Raw genomic sequence first — 14,309 nt, 5'->3', positions numbered from 1 at the left:
ATTTTTAAACCTACCCCATACCTCTTCGACCCCATTGCCTATGCTCTCATTAGCCCATCTATCCTCCAATAGCTGTTTATATCTTACCCTAACTGCCTCCTCTTTTAGTTTATAAACCTTCACCTCTCTCTTCCCTGATGCTTCTATTCTCCTTGTATCCCATCTACCTTTTACTCTCAGTGTAGCTACAACTAGAAAGTGATCTGATATATCTGTGGCCCCTCTATAAACATGTACATCCTGAAGTCTACTCAACAGTCTTTTATCTACCAATACATAATCCAACAAACTACTGTCATTTCGCCCTACATCATATCGTGTATACTTATTTATCCTCTTTTTCTTAAAATATGTATTACCTATAACTAAACCCCTTTCTATACAAAGTTCAATCAAAGGGCTCCCATTATCATTTACACCTGGCACCCCAAACTTACCTACCACACCCTCTCTAAAAGTTTCTCCTACTTTAGCATTCAAGTCCCCTACCACAATTACTCTCTCACTTGGTTCAAAGGCTCCTATACATTCACTTAACATCTCCCAAAATCTCTCTCTCTCCTCTGCATTCCTCTCTTCTCCAGGTGCATACACGCTTATTATGACCCACTTCTCGCATCCAACCTTTACTTTAATCCACATAATTCTTGAATTTACACATTCATATTCTCTTTTCTCCTTCTATAACTGATCATTTAACATTACTGCTACCCCTTCCTTTGCTCTAACTCTCTCAGATACTCCAGATTTAATCCCATTTATTTCCCCCCACTGAAACTCTCCTACCCCCTTCAGCTTTGTTTCGCTTAGGGCCAGGACATCCAACTTCTTTTCATTCATAACATCAGCAATCATCTGTTTCTTGTCATCCGCACTACATCCACGCACATTTAAGCAACCCAGTTTTATAAAGTTTTTCTTCTTCTCTTTTTTAGTAATTGTATACAGGAGAAGGGGTTACTAGCCCATTGCTCCCGGCATTTTAGTCGCCTCATACGACACGCATGGCTTACGGAGGAAAGATTCTTTTCCACTTCCCCATCTTTTGAAATTTGTGTGAAATTCGCAAAATTGCTAAATTCTGACCACTTTATTGGATAGTTGAAATTGGTAAATGGGTGGTTTCTTGTACTCATTCGATAGAAAAAATGGAGTTCTAGCGAAATAGTTATGATTTTTGTTGACTAGTACGAATTGGCCAAAAATAGGGCTCAAAGTGGGCAAAATCGCCGATGCGTAAACATCGTCGAGACTGCTAACTTCACGAAAGCATAATTCCGTAAGTTTTCCATCAAATTTCATACTTTTGGCGTCATTATGATTAGGAAAATATTCTCTATCTTTTCATAAGAAAAAATAATTTTTTTTTTAAATTTGGGGACCCTGAGAACAAGTCTCAGAGAGGGCCTGGGGACCCTGAAAGGGTTAAAGGAGAGATAGTCACTATGATGTGAAATTAACCAGAGAGTAGGATTTGCCTTATAGCATAAAGTTTGAGCAATTAATATCACAAAAAGAATTATTATTTGAGATACATAGTTGATACTATGACCACCCTAGAAAATGCCATGCCCATATGACAACAGGAAAATGCAAACTCCCTTCCTGTAAGCTTTTTCACCCTGAACTGTGTACCTCTTCAGTACAGGAAAGACTGTGCTATAACTTAAATTGCCAGGCATACCATCTAAAGGGGACAAAAAGATACAAAACATCCAGGCCATGGGAAAACCTGGGTAGCCACAGCCACTCAAGAGGGAGAGGCTTTTTAGTGCCAAGAAGGAAAAAAAACTGGCAGGAAATGGCAGAAATCGTACACCAAATCCAGTCATTCCTGGAGTGGAACCACAGTCGATGGCCTCCACTCCAAACCAACAGATACAGATACTAATGCCGGAAAAAAAATCCCCCCCCCAGTACCAACAATACCACCAGTCCGATAACATTCTTCCTTGCAAATATACAGGGTCTAAAGCCAGCAACAAACAACAAAATACCTTTCATCCGTGGACTGCTTGCAGAGGCAAAGGCAATGTTCGCGGCTTTCACTGAGACCCACATAAAGGATCACTTGGACAACGAAATATGGATCCCAGGTTACAACCTATACAGATGTGACACAGTGAACAGGCAAAAGGGGGGGGTTGGCCTGTACATTGCAGAGTCACTTGTTTGCACAGAACTGCTAAATGCCTTAAATGATGTAGTGGAAGTTTTAGCAGTAAAGGTCGAGAACCAAAACCTAGTCATTGTGGTAGTCTACAAGCCTCCGGATGCAACATCCCAGCAATTCCAGGAACAGCTGTTAAAAATTGACCACTGTCTGGAAAACCTTCCAGCTCCTGCACCCAACATCTTGCTCCTGGGGGATTTCAACTTAAGGCACCTAAAATGGAGGAATATAGCAAATAATATTGTTGCAGTAATAACACCAGGAGGCAGCTCTGATGAAAACTCACACTCACGCGAGCTTTTAAATCTCTGCACAAAATTCAATTTAAACCAGCAAATAATAGAGCCTACTAGACTGGGGAATACACTAGACCTCATCTTCACTAACAATGATGATCTGATAAGAAATGTCACCATACCAAAAACAATATACTCAGATCACAACATAATTGAGGTTCAGTCATGTATGCGCGGAGCCCCAGACCGACATAATGAGATTAGTCACGAGGGAGCATTCACCAAATTCAACTTCAATAACAAAAACATAAAGTGGGACCAAGTAAACCAAGTTCTAACCGATATAAGCTGGGAAGATATACTAAGCAACACAGACCCCAACTTATGCCTAGAACAGATTAACTCGGTGGCACTCGATGTATGCACAAGGCTTATTCCTCTAAGAAAAAGGAGAAGTAGATGTAAAACAGAAAGAGACAGGCGCTCCCTTTACAGGCGACGGAAAAGAATAACAGAGCGGCTAAAAGAGGTCAATATATCTGAAATGCGTAGGGAGACACTGGTCAGAGAAATAGCAGGCATCGAACTTAAGCTAAAAGAATCCTTTAGGAGTCAGGAATCGCGGGAAGAACTAAAAGCCATAAATGAAATCGAAAGAAACCCAAAGTATTTCTTCTCCTATGCCAAATCAAAATCGAGAACAACGTCCAGTATTGGGCCCCTACTTAAACAAGATGGGTCCTACACAGATGACAGCAAGGAAATGAGTGAGCTACTCAAGTCCCAATATGACTCAGTTTTTAGCAAGCCGCTAACCAGACTGAGAGTCGAAGATCAAAATTAATTTTTTATGAGAGAGCCACAAAATTTGATTAACACAAGCCTATCCGATGTTATCCTGACGCCAAATGACTTCGAACAGGCGATAAATGACATGCCCATGCACTCTGCCCCAGGGCCAGACTCATGGAACTCTGTGTTCATCAAGAACTGCAAGAAGCCCCTATCACGAGCCTTTTCCATCTTATGGAGAGGGAGCAAAAGCCTTCGACAAGTGTGACCATGGCGTAATAGCGCACAAAATGCGTGCTAAAGGAATAACAGGAAAAGTCGGTCGATGGATCTATAATTTCCTCACTAACAGAACACAGAGAGTAGTCGTCAACAGAGTAAAGTCCGAGGCAGTTACGGTGAAAAGCTCTGTTCCACAAGGCACAGTACTCGCTCCCATCTTGTTCCTCATCCTCATATCTGACATAGACAAGGATGTCAGCCACAGCACCGTGTCTTCCTTTGCAGATGACACCCGAATCTGCATGACAGTGTCTTCCATTGCAGACACTGCAAAGCTCCAGGCGGACATCAACCAAATCTTTCAGTGGGCTGCAGAAAACAATATGAAGTTCAACGATGAGAAATTTCAATTACTCAGATATGGTAAACATGAGGAAATTAAATCTTCATCAGAGTACAAAACAAATTCTGGCCACAAAATAGAGCGAAACACCAACGTCAAAGACCTGGGAGTGATCATGTCGGAGGATCTCACCTTCAAGGACCATAACATTGTATCAATCGCATCTGCTAGAAAAATGACAGGATGGATAATGAGAACCTTCAAAACTAGGGAGGCCAAGCCCATGATGACACTCTTCAGGTCACTTGTTCTATCTAGGCTGGAATATTGCTGCACACTAACAGCACCTTTCAAGGCAGGTGAAATTGCCGACCTAGAAAATGTACAGAGAACTTTCACGGCGCGCATAACGGAGATAAAACACCTCAATTATTGGGAGCGCTTGAGGTTCCTAAACCTGTATTCCCTGGAATGCAGGAGGGAGAGATACATGATTATATACACCTGGAAAATCCTAGAGGGACTAGTACCGAACTTGCACACGAAAATCACTCACTACGAAAGCAAAAGACTTGGCAGACGATGCACCATCCCCCCAATGAAAAGCAGGGGTGTCACTAGCACGTTAAGAGACCATACAATAAGTGTCAGGGGCCCGAGACTGTTCAACTGCCTCCCAGCACACATAAGGGGGATTACCAACAGACCCCTGGCAGTCTTCAAGCTGGCACTGGACAAGCACCTAAAGTCAGTTCCGGATCAGCCGGGCTGTGGCTCATACGTTGGTTTGCGTGCAGCCAGCAGCAACAGCCTGGTTGATCAGGCTCTGATCCACCAGGAGGCCTGGTCACAGACCGGGCCGCGGGGGCGTTGACCCCCGGAACTCTCTCCAGGTAAACTCAGGTAAACTCCAGATACTAGCTAGTGAAAGATGGTACAAGGAATTGCACAGTAGTGTAGTAGGAACATACACTAGTTGGCTATTTGTAGTTTGGTAGCAAAGGGAAAATTTGGCAAGATTATAAGAGAATTATAAGTGCTTAAGCAGGAATAAATGGTAACACAAATATTATTATAGAATAAGTATCTTATTATCAAATAATAAATTGTGAATGTGACATCTGGGAAGATAATACAAACTGAGTCACACAAGGAACTGTGTGGGACACATGGGATAATGAGGTAGTAAATACTATCCAGGAGGTGATAGTACAGGGATTAATTCAATAATGGCATAATAACGTACACTAACGTAGTACAAAGATTTGGTCACTAATATCAGTCAGACTCTGCAATGTTTGCATTATAAAAGAAGTTTGATAGTTCGTTTTCATTTGTAATATAGTACACATGGCCTACATTTGTTTTTCTTACTAGAATTCATCCATCACGTACAAAGCACTGGTGAATTTTATCATTATTCTCACGTTTCAGTTTTCTCACTCTGTACAAGAGGTTCTGTCGTTTTCTTGTGAGACACTCATTTATGTATACAGTGGACCCTCGACTAACGCTATTAATCCGTTCCTGAGAGCTCATCGTTAGTCAAAATAATCGTTAGTCAAGTTAATTTTCTCCATAAGAAATAATGGAAATCAAATTAATCCGTGCAAGACACCCAAAAGTATTGAAAAAAAAATTTTAACACATGAAATATTAATTTTAATACACACAAACTGAAGAAGACATGCACAGTTACATGACACTTACCTTTATTGAAGATCTGGTGATGATTGATGGGATGGGAAGAGGGGAGTGTGTTGATGGTCTTAGTGTTTAGAAGGGGAATCCCCTTCCATTAGGACTTGAGGTGGCAAGTCCTTTTTCGGGGTTACTTCCCTTCTTCTTTTAATGCCACTAGGACCAGCTTGAGAGTCACTGGACCTCTGTCGCACAACATATCTGCCCATAGAGGCCTGTACCTCCCATTCCTTTATGACATTCCTAAAGTGTTTCACAACATTGTCAGTGTCACCATTAAACACTTGTTCAGGTTTCAGTCCTTCACTGTCTATGTACTCCTTGAATTCCTGCACATATTTTTCAGCTGCTTTTTGGTCCAAACTGGCAGCCTCACCATGCCTTATCACACTATGTATGCCACTACGATTCTTAAATCTCTCAAACCAACCTTTGCTGGCCTTAAATTCGCTCACATCACCACTAGTTGCTGGCATTTTTCTAATTAAATCGTCATGCAACTTCCTAGCCTTTTCACATATGATCGCTTGAGAGATGCTATCTCCTGCTATCTGTTTTTCGTTTATCCACACCAATAACAGTCTCTCAACATCTTCTATCACTTGCGATCTCAGTTTCGAAAACATAGTTGCACCTTTGGCAAGAACAGCTTCCTTGATTGCCGTTTTCTTGGAAACAATAGTAGCGATGGTTGATTGGGGTTTTGTGTACAACCTGGCCAGCTCGGAGACACGCACTCCACTTTCATACTTAGCAATGATCTCTTTCTTCATATCCATAGTAATTCTCACCCTTTTTGCTGTAGGGTTGGCACTAGAAGCTTTCTTGGGGCCCATGGTGACTTATTTTGCAGGTGCAATCACTAAAAAGGCTGTGATAATATGAAATGTTCCGATTGTATGCTTGGAAGCGACCACGGTGGGTGGCTGGCTTGTAAACATTGGCCAGAAGTGGACGTGTCTCAGACGGAACGAATAGTGTTGGTCGAGTTTTTTAGCGCTAATCGAGGCAAAATTTTTGCGATAAAATGTATCGCTAGTCAGATTTATCGTTAATCGATGCGATCGCTGGTCGAGGGTCCACTGTATATCTTTTTTTCTGTCTTGTGTGTGAAATCTGAGAATAACACTTTTTCTCCTTTGATTCCGTAGTAACCGTGATTCTTTTATTTCTGACACTGGCACACTAACATGTAGGTGGTCTTGTATGATCTGAAGAGTTGTAGCTTTGCAGTTGGTATGGTTTAATTCACTAGGAAAGAGTGGACTGTTAATCACTACTGCATCGGCTAGCTTATCTTGCTCTGCCTTATCATCTTGGTGAGCAAAATAATTGTTCAATTGGGTATCCATATTTATTTTCCAGTCCTTGACGGCATCTTCAACCTTCGTGTTTAGGGAAGTTATTTGATCTGTGTGACTGGCTATGACTGCCTGGAGGGTCTTGCCAAAATCAGCCATGCCAGTTGATTTTAGTTGTTGTTCAAGGCTGCTGATCTTATTCTCTAGGTGAAGTAACCTAGATTCATGGTTTGTTATTGTTGCACTAAGGGCCATATTTTCAGTACAAAGATTCAAGTTATACGCTGTTAGGGTGGTGATGTAGTTCTTTAGTGTCAAGATCATTAGTCATACCTGGGAGCGTATCAGATGGGTTAAATCCTATGAAGGTAGTAGATGTAGAGAGGCAGTCAGTCACGGTTGGTGTTGTAGTGGAGTCGCCTTGGTTGGTGGATGAGGGGGAGTTGGCTATGTTTGTTGTTGGTGATGCGTCGCTCTGGGTGGTGAGGGGGGTGGATGGGGCACCGGCATCCTGCTGGGTCGTCTTATGGAATAGTTGGTTTCTAGGTGCTGCCTTGCTGTTCTTAGTGCTGTTTCTTCTATGAGTTGGTCTCATAGTAGTACAGGAGTTGCTGTGGTCAGGTGAAGAAACTAAATTAGTCAAGGGCTTGGAGTAGGTAGTCGTTTGGCAGCGAGGCTGTGCTTGGAGTTTGAGGGGCAGTCTTCGCTTCAATCGGTAATTTCTCGGTTTGTAGGTATCACTGCTGTTCATCTTGGGTCATGCTGGGTTCTACGTGCATTAGTGCAGTTATGATTGCTAAGACTTCCTATCCTGAGTTATCCTGGGTGGATAACACTCCCTATCCTGGGTGGCTAACACTCCTACCCTCGATTATCCTGAGTGGCTAACACTCCCTATTGTGGTTGGCTAACACTCCTACACTGGATTATCCTGGGTGGCTAACACTCCCTATCCTGGATTATCCTGGGTGGCTAACACTCCCTAACCTGGGTGGCTAACACTCCCTAACCTTTAGTGTCAGGATCATTAGTCATACCTGGGAGCGTATCAGATGGGTTAAATCCTATGAAGGTAGTAGATGTAGAGAGGGAGTCAGTCACGGTTGTTGTAGTGGAGTCGCCTTGGTTGGTGGGTGAGGTGGAGTTGGCCATGTTTGTTGTTGGTGATGAGTCGCTCTGGGTGGTGAGGGGGCTGGATGGGGCACCGGCGTCCTGCTGGGTCGTCTTATGGAATAGTTGGTTTCTAGGTGCTGCCTTGCTGTTCTTAGTGCTGTTTCTTCTATGAGTTGGTCTCATAGTAGTACAGGAGTTGCTGTGGTCAGGTGAAGAAACTAAATTAGTCAAGAGCTTGGAGTAGGTAGTCGTTTGGCAGAGAGGCTGTGCTTGGAGTTTGAGGGGCAGTCTTCGCTTCAATCGGTAATTTCTCAGTTTGTAGGTATCACTGCTGTTTATCTTGGGTCATGCTGGGTTCTATGTGCGCTAGTGCAGTTATGATTGCTAAGACTTCCTATCCTGAGTTATCCTGGGTGGATAACACTCCCTATCCTGGGTGGCTAACACTCCTACCCTCGAATATCCTGAGTGGCTAACACTCCCTATTGTGGGTGGCTAACACTCCAACACTGGATTATCCTGGGTGGCTAATACTCCCTATCCTGGATTATCCAGGGTGGCTAACACTCCCTAACCTGGGTGGCTAACACTCCCTAACCTGGGTGGCTAACACTCCTACCATCAATTATCCTGGGTGGCTAACACTCCCTATCGTGGGTGGCTAACACTTTTACCCTGGATTTTCCTGGGTGGATAACACTCCCTATCCTGGATTATCCTGGAAAGATAACACTCCCTATCCTGGATTATCCTGGGTGGACAACACTCCTACCCTGGGTTATCCTGGGTGGCTAACACTCCTACCTTGGGTTATCCTGGGTGGCTAACACTCCCTATCCTGGATTATCCTGGGTGGCTAACACTCCCTATCCTGGATTATCCTGGGTGGCTAACACTCCTTTCTTGGTTATCCTGGGTTGCTAACACTACCTATCCTGGATTATCCTGGGTGGCTAACACTCCTTTCTGGGCTATCCAGGGTGGCTAACACTCCTACCCTGGGTTATCCTGAGTGGCTAACACTCCTACCCTGGGTTATCCTGGGTGGCTAACACTCCTACCCTGGATTATCCTGGTTGGATAATATATATTGATATATAATATATATCAATGACCTTGATGAGGGAATTACTAGTGATATGAGCCTCCAGCCTTCTCCTCGCTGCAACATTCATCACCCATGCTTCACACCCATATAAGAGTTTTACCAACGCTCTTATATGGGTGTGAAGCATGGGTGATGAATGTTGCAGCGAGGAGAAGGCTGGAGGCAGTGGAGATGTCATGTCTGAGGGCAATGTGTGGTGTGAGTATAATGCAGAGAATTCGTAGTTTGGAAGTTAGGAGGAGGTGCGGGATTACCAAAACTGTTGTCCAGAGGGCTGAGGAAGGGTTGTTGAGGTGGTTCGGACATGTAGAGAGAATGGAGCGAAACAGAATGACTTCAAGAGTGTATCAGTCTGTAGTGGAAGGAAGGCGGGGTAGGGGTCGGCCTAGGAAAGGTTGGAGAGAGGGGGTAAAGGAGGTTTTGTGTGCGAGGGGCTTGGACTTCCAGCAGGCATGCGTGAGCGTGTTTGATAGGAGTGAATGGAGACAAATGGTTTTTAATACTTGACGTGCTGTTGGAGTGTGAGCAAAGTAACATTTATGAAGGGGTTCAGGGAAACCGGCAGGCCGGACTTGAGTCCTGGAGATGGGAAGTGCAGTGCCTGCACTCTGAAGGAGGGGTGTTAATGTTGCAGTTTAAAAACTGTAGTGTAAAGCACCCTTCTGGCAAGACAGTGATGGAGTGAATGATGGTGAAAGTTTTTCTTTTTCGGGCCACCCTGCCTTGGTGGGAATCGGCAAGTGTGATAATAAAATAAAATAAAATGAGCAAATTCACCGATGACACAAAGATAGGTAGGATAATTGATTCAAACTTAGATGTCACGGAACTTCTGGAGGATTTAGACAAACTCAATTCCTGGTCAGAAAAGTGGCAGATGCAGTTCAATGTAGATAAATGCAAGGTTCTGAAGCTTGGGAGTGTACATAACCCTAGTACTTATCAGTTAAATAACGTAGAACTAAGCCATACAGATTGCGAAAAGGATTTGTGGGTTATGGTAAGCAGCAACCTTAAACCAAGACAGCAGTGCCTAAGCGTACATAACAAAGCAAATAGAATACTAGGATTTATATCTAGAAGTGTAAGCAACAGAAGTCCAGCGGTTATTTTACAGCTTTATACATCATTAGTAAGGCATCACCAAGATTATGCAACTCAGTTCTGGTCTCCATATTACAGAATGGATATAAATTCGTTAGAAAATATCCAGCGTAGAATGACCAAATTAATACATAGCATTAGAAATTTTCCGTACGAAGAACGATTGAAGACTTTTAAACTACATTCACTTGTAAGATGAAGAATGAGTGGAGACATGATCTAAGTGTATAAGTGGAAGATGGGTATTAACAAAGGGGATATAAATAAGGTGTTGAGGATATCACTTCAAGAAAGAACCCGCAATAATAGATTCAAATTAGATAAGTTTAGATTTCGAAAGGATATAGGAAAGTATTGGTTTGGGTATAGGGTAGTTGATGAGTGGAACAGTCTGCTTAGTAGGGTTACTGAAGCTAAAATATTGGGTAGTTTCAAATTTAGGTTAGATAAATACATGAGTGAGAGGGGTTGGATTTGAGTGAGACTTGTGTAATGAGTAAAAAGAATCATCAAAACTTATTTCTTGGGTAGCATTGAAAATTGGGCTGGGCAAATATTTTGTTAGTGGGATGGATTGTAAAGGACCTGCCTAGTATGGGCCAACAGGCTTGCTGCAGTGTTCCTCCTTTCTTATGCTCTTATGATAACACTCCCTATCCTGGATTATCCTGGGTGGCTAACACTCCCTATCCTGGGTGGCTAGCACTCCTACCCTCGATTATCCTGGGTGGCTAACACTCCTACCCTGGATTTTCCTGGGTGGATAACTTCCTATCCTGGATTATCCTGGGTGGATAACACTGCCTATCCTGGATTATCCTGGAAGGATAACACTCCCTATCCTGGATTATCCTGGGTGGATAACACTCCGACTCTGGGTTATCCTGGGTAGCTAACACTTCAACTTTGGGTTATCCTGGGTGGCTAGCACTCCTACCCTAGGTTATCCTGAGTGATTAACACTCCTACCCTGGGTAATCCTGGGTGGCTAACACTCCTACCCTGGGTTATTTTGGGTGGCTAACACTCCCTAACCTGGATGGCTAGCGCTCCCTACACTGGGTTATCCTAGGTGGCTAACACTACTACCCTGGATTATCCTGGGTGGATAACACTCCCTATCCAGGAATTATCCTGGGTGAGTGACACACCCTATCCTGGGAGGCTAACACTCCTACCCTGGATTATCCTGGGTGGATAACACTCCCTATTCTAGATTATCCAGGGTGGATGACACTCCCTATTCTGGATTATCCTGGGTGGATGACACTCCCTATCCTGGATTTTCGAAGGTGGATAACACTTCTACCCTGGGTGGCTAACACTTCTATCCTAGGTTATATTGGGTGGCTAACATTCCTCCCCTGGGTTATCCTGGGTGGCTAACACTCCCTATCCTGGATTATCCTGGATGGATAACACTCCTTATCCTGGATTATCCTGGGTGGACAACACTCCCTATCCTGGATTATCCAGGGTGGATGACACTTCCTATTCTGGATTATACTGGGTGGATGACACTCCCTATCCTGGATTTTCCAGGGTGGATAACACTCCTACCCTGGGTTATCCTGGGTGGCTAACACTTCTACCCTTGGTTATGCTGGGTGGCTAACATTCCTCCCCTGGGTTATCCTGGGTGGCTAACACTCCCTACCCTGGGTTATCCTGGGTGGCTAACACTCCCTATCCAGGGTGGCTAACACTCCTACCTTCGATTATCCTCGGTGGATAACACTTGCTATCCTGGATTATCCTGGGTGGATAACACTCCCTACCCTGGATTATCCTGGGAGGATAACACTCTCTATCCTGGATTATCCTGGGTGGATAACACTCCTACTCAGGGTTATCCTGAGTGGCTAACACTCCCTACCCTGGATTATCCTGGGAGGATAACACTCGCTATCCTGGATTATCCTGGGAGGATAACCTGGAGTTTACCCCTCTCCAGGGGTCAACGCCCCCGCGGCCCGGTCTGTGACCAGGCCTCCTGGTGGATCAGAGCCTGATCAACCAGGCTGTTACTGCTGGCTGCACGCAAACTAACGTACGAGCCACAGCCCGGCAGGTCAGGAACCGACTTTAGGCGCTTGTCCAGTGCCAGCTTGAAGACTGCCAGGGGTCTGTTGGTAATCCCCCTTATGTATGCTGGGAGGCAGTTGAACAGTCTTGGGCCCCTGACACTTATTGTATTGTCTCTTAACGTGCTAGTGACACCCCTGCTTTTCATTAGGGGGATGTTGCATCGTCTGCCAAGTCTTTTGCTTTCGTTGTGAGTGATTTTCGTGTGCAAGTTCGGTACTAGTCCCTCTAGGATTTTCCAGGTGTATATAATCATGTATGTTATGGTGCCGTGAAGGTTCTCTGTACATTTTCTAGGTCAGCAATTTCACCTGCCTTGAAAGGTGTTGTTAGTGTGCAGCAATATTCCAGCCTAGATAGAACAAGTGACCTGAAGAGTGTCATCATGGGCTTGGCATCCCTCGTTTTGAAGGTTCTCATTATCCATCCTGTCATTTTTCTAGCAGATGCGATTGATACAATGTTATGGTCCTTGAAGGTGAGATCCTCCGACATAATCACTCCCAGGTCTTTGATGTTGGTGTTTCGCTCTATTTCGTGGCCAGAATTTGTTTTGTACTCTGATGAAGATTTAATTTCCTCGTGTTTACCATATCTGAATAATTGAAATTTCTCATCGTTGAACTTCATATTGTTTTCTGCAGCCCACTGAAAGATTTGGTTGATGTCCGCCTGGAGCCTTGCAGTGTCTGCAATGGATTATCCTGGGAGGACAACACTCGCTATCCTGGATTATCCTGGGAGGACAACACTCGCTATCCTGGATTATCCTGGGAGGGCAACACTCGCTATCCTGGATTATCCTGGATTATCCTGGGAGGACAACACTCGCTATCCTGGATTATCCTGGGAGGACAACACTCGTTATCCTGGATTATCCTGGGAGGATAACACTCGCTATCCTGGATTATCCTGGGAGGATAACTTGCTACCCTGGATTATCCTGGGAGGATAACACTCGCTATCCTGGATTATCCTGGGAGGATAACACTCGCTATCCTGGATTATCCTGGGAGGATAACTCGCTACCCTGGATTATCCTGGGAGGATAACACTTGCTTTCCTGGATTATCCTGGGAGGATAACACTTGCTATCCTGGATTATCCTGGGAGGATAACTCGCTACCCTGGATTATCCTGGGAGGATAATACTCGCTACCCTGGATTATCCTGGGAGGATAATACTCGCTACCCTGGATTATCCTGGGAGGATAATACTTGCTACCCTGGATTATCCTGGGAGGATAATACTCGCTATCCTGGATTATTCTGGGAGGATAATACTCGCTACCCTGCATTATCCTGGGAGGATAACACTCGCTATCCTGGATTATCCTGGGAGGATAACACTTGCTATCCTGGATTATCCTGGGAGGATAACACACGCTATCCTGGATTATCCAGAGCCGATTTTTTGTCTTGGTTATTTCATCATAAAATATCTTTATATTAATACTTTTGCTTATCTAACTTCTAGACACCTTGACACTGGTTATGGACTTACTTGTGAGCAGCAGGAATCCATATTGATACTTGAAAAGTGCAGGTTAAGGCAGCGATAAGGTGAAGTATAAATTATTGTGTACCTCAGTCTGACTCCAGTGTTTACTACCAGTATCCGCTACTTACCAAGTATCTATATAAAATCTTTGTAAAACACCATAACAGTGGCTCACACTTATTTATTTCTTCTTGTTATTGCAGATAATAATTATTGCAATGAATAATAACTCTTAGAACATTCACCCAACTTTTGTAACTGAATTAATACAAAATATTTCAGCTAAACAATATTGTAGTGAAATAATATTGGAACCTCTGATCAAGAGAAGATCAACAAGCGTGAGTCTTCATATTTTTTATTTATTTATTTATTTATTTATTTACAATTTGAGCACACATACAGAGGTACAAAAAAATACAGATAAGAGCAGCATGCCAAAGCCACTTATACTATGCATAGCATTACGGGCTGGCTTAAAATTAACTTAAGATTAACTAAGCAATGATGAAATCAGTGAAAAACATTAATGTAAACTGATTACTATAAAGCACAAGTGATTATTACAAAGACAGGTCATATGGTTGCATGCATTGTTATAAATTCAGTAGAATGGAGTATTCTGTTAGG

At 43.5% G+C, this 14,309-nt stretch overlaps 1 protein-coding gene across 3 annotated transcripts in view; it reads right to left on the bottom strand.

Moving 5' to 3' along the window:
- The window catches only part of LOC138854080 (zinc finger protein 84-like), a 62,019-nt gene extending 48,164 nt beyond the window's left edge, over positions 1 to 13,855 (bottom strand). Inside the window, exon 1 of one of the 3 annotated variants that reach the window (XM_070095062.1) lies at positions 13,683 to 13,855. The gene's annotated coding sequence lies outside the window, so the exon portion shown is untranslated. Of the gene's footprint in view, positions 1 to 7,101; positions 7,226 to 13,682 lie in introns of those variants that run through there. The other 2 variants (XM_070095060.1, XM_070095061.1) reach the window with 2 other exon arrangements.
- Between the last annotated feature and the right edge of the window lie 454 nt (positions 13,856 to 14,309).

Source organism: Cherax quadricarinatus, chromosome 48, assembly GCF_038502225.1.
Source record: "Cherax quadricarinatus isolate ZL_2023a chromosome 48, ASM3850222v1, whole genome shotgun sequence".
NCBI classification, from domain to species: Eukaryota; Metazoa; Arthropoda; class Malacostraca; order Decapoda; family Parastacidae; genus Cherax; species Cherax quadricarinatus.
Note: the sequence above shows the minus strand (reverse complement) of the source record. Positions and strands in the feature narration are given on the sequence as shown.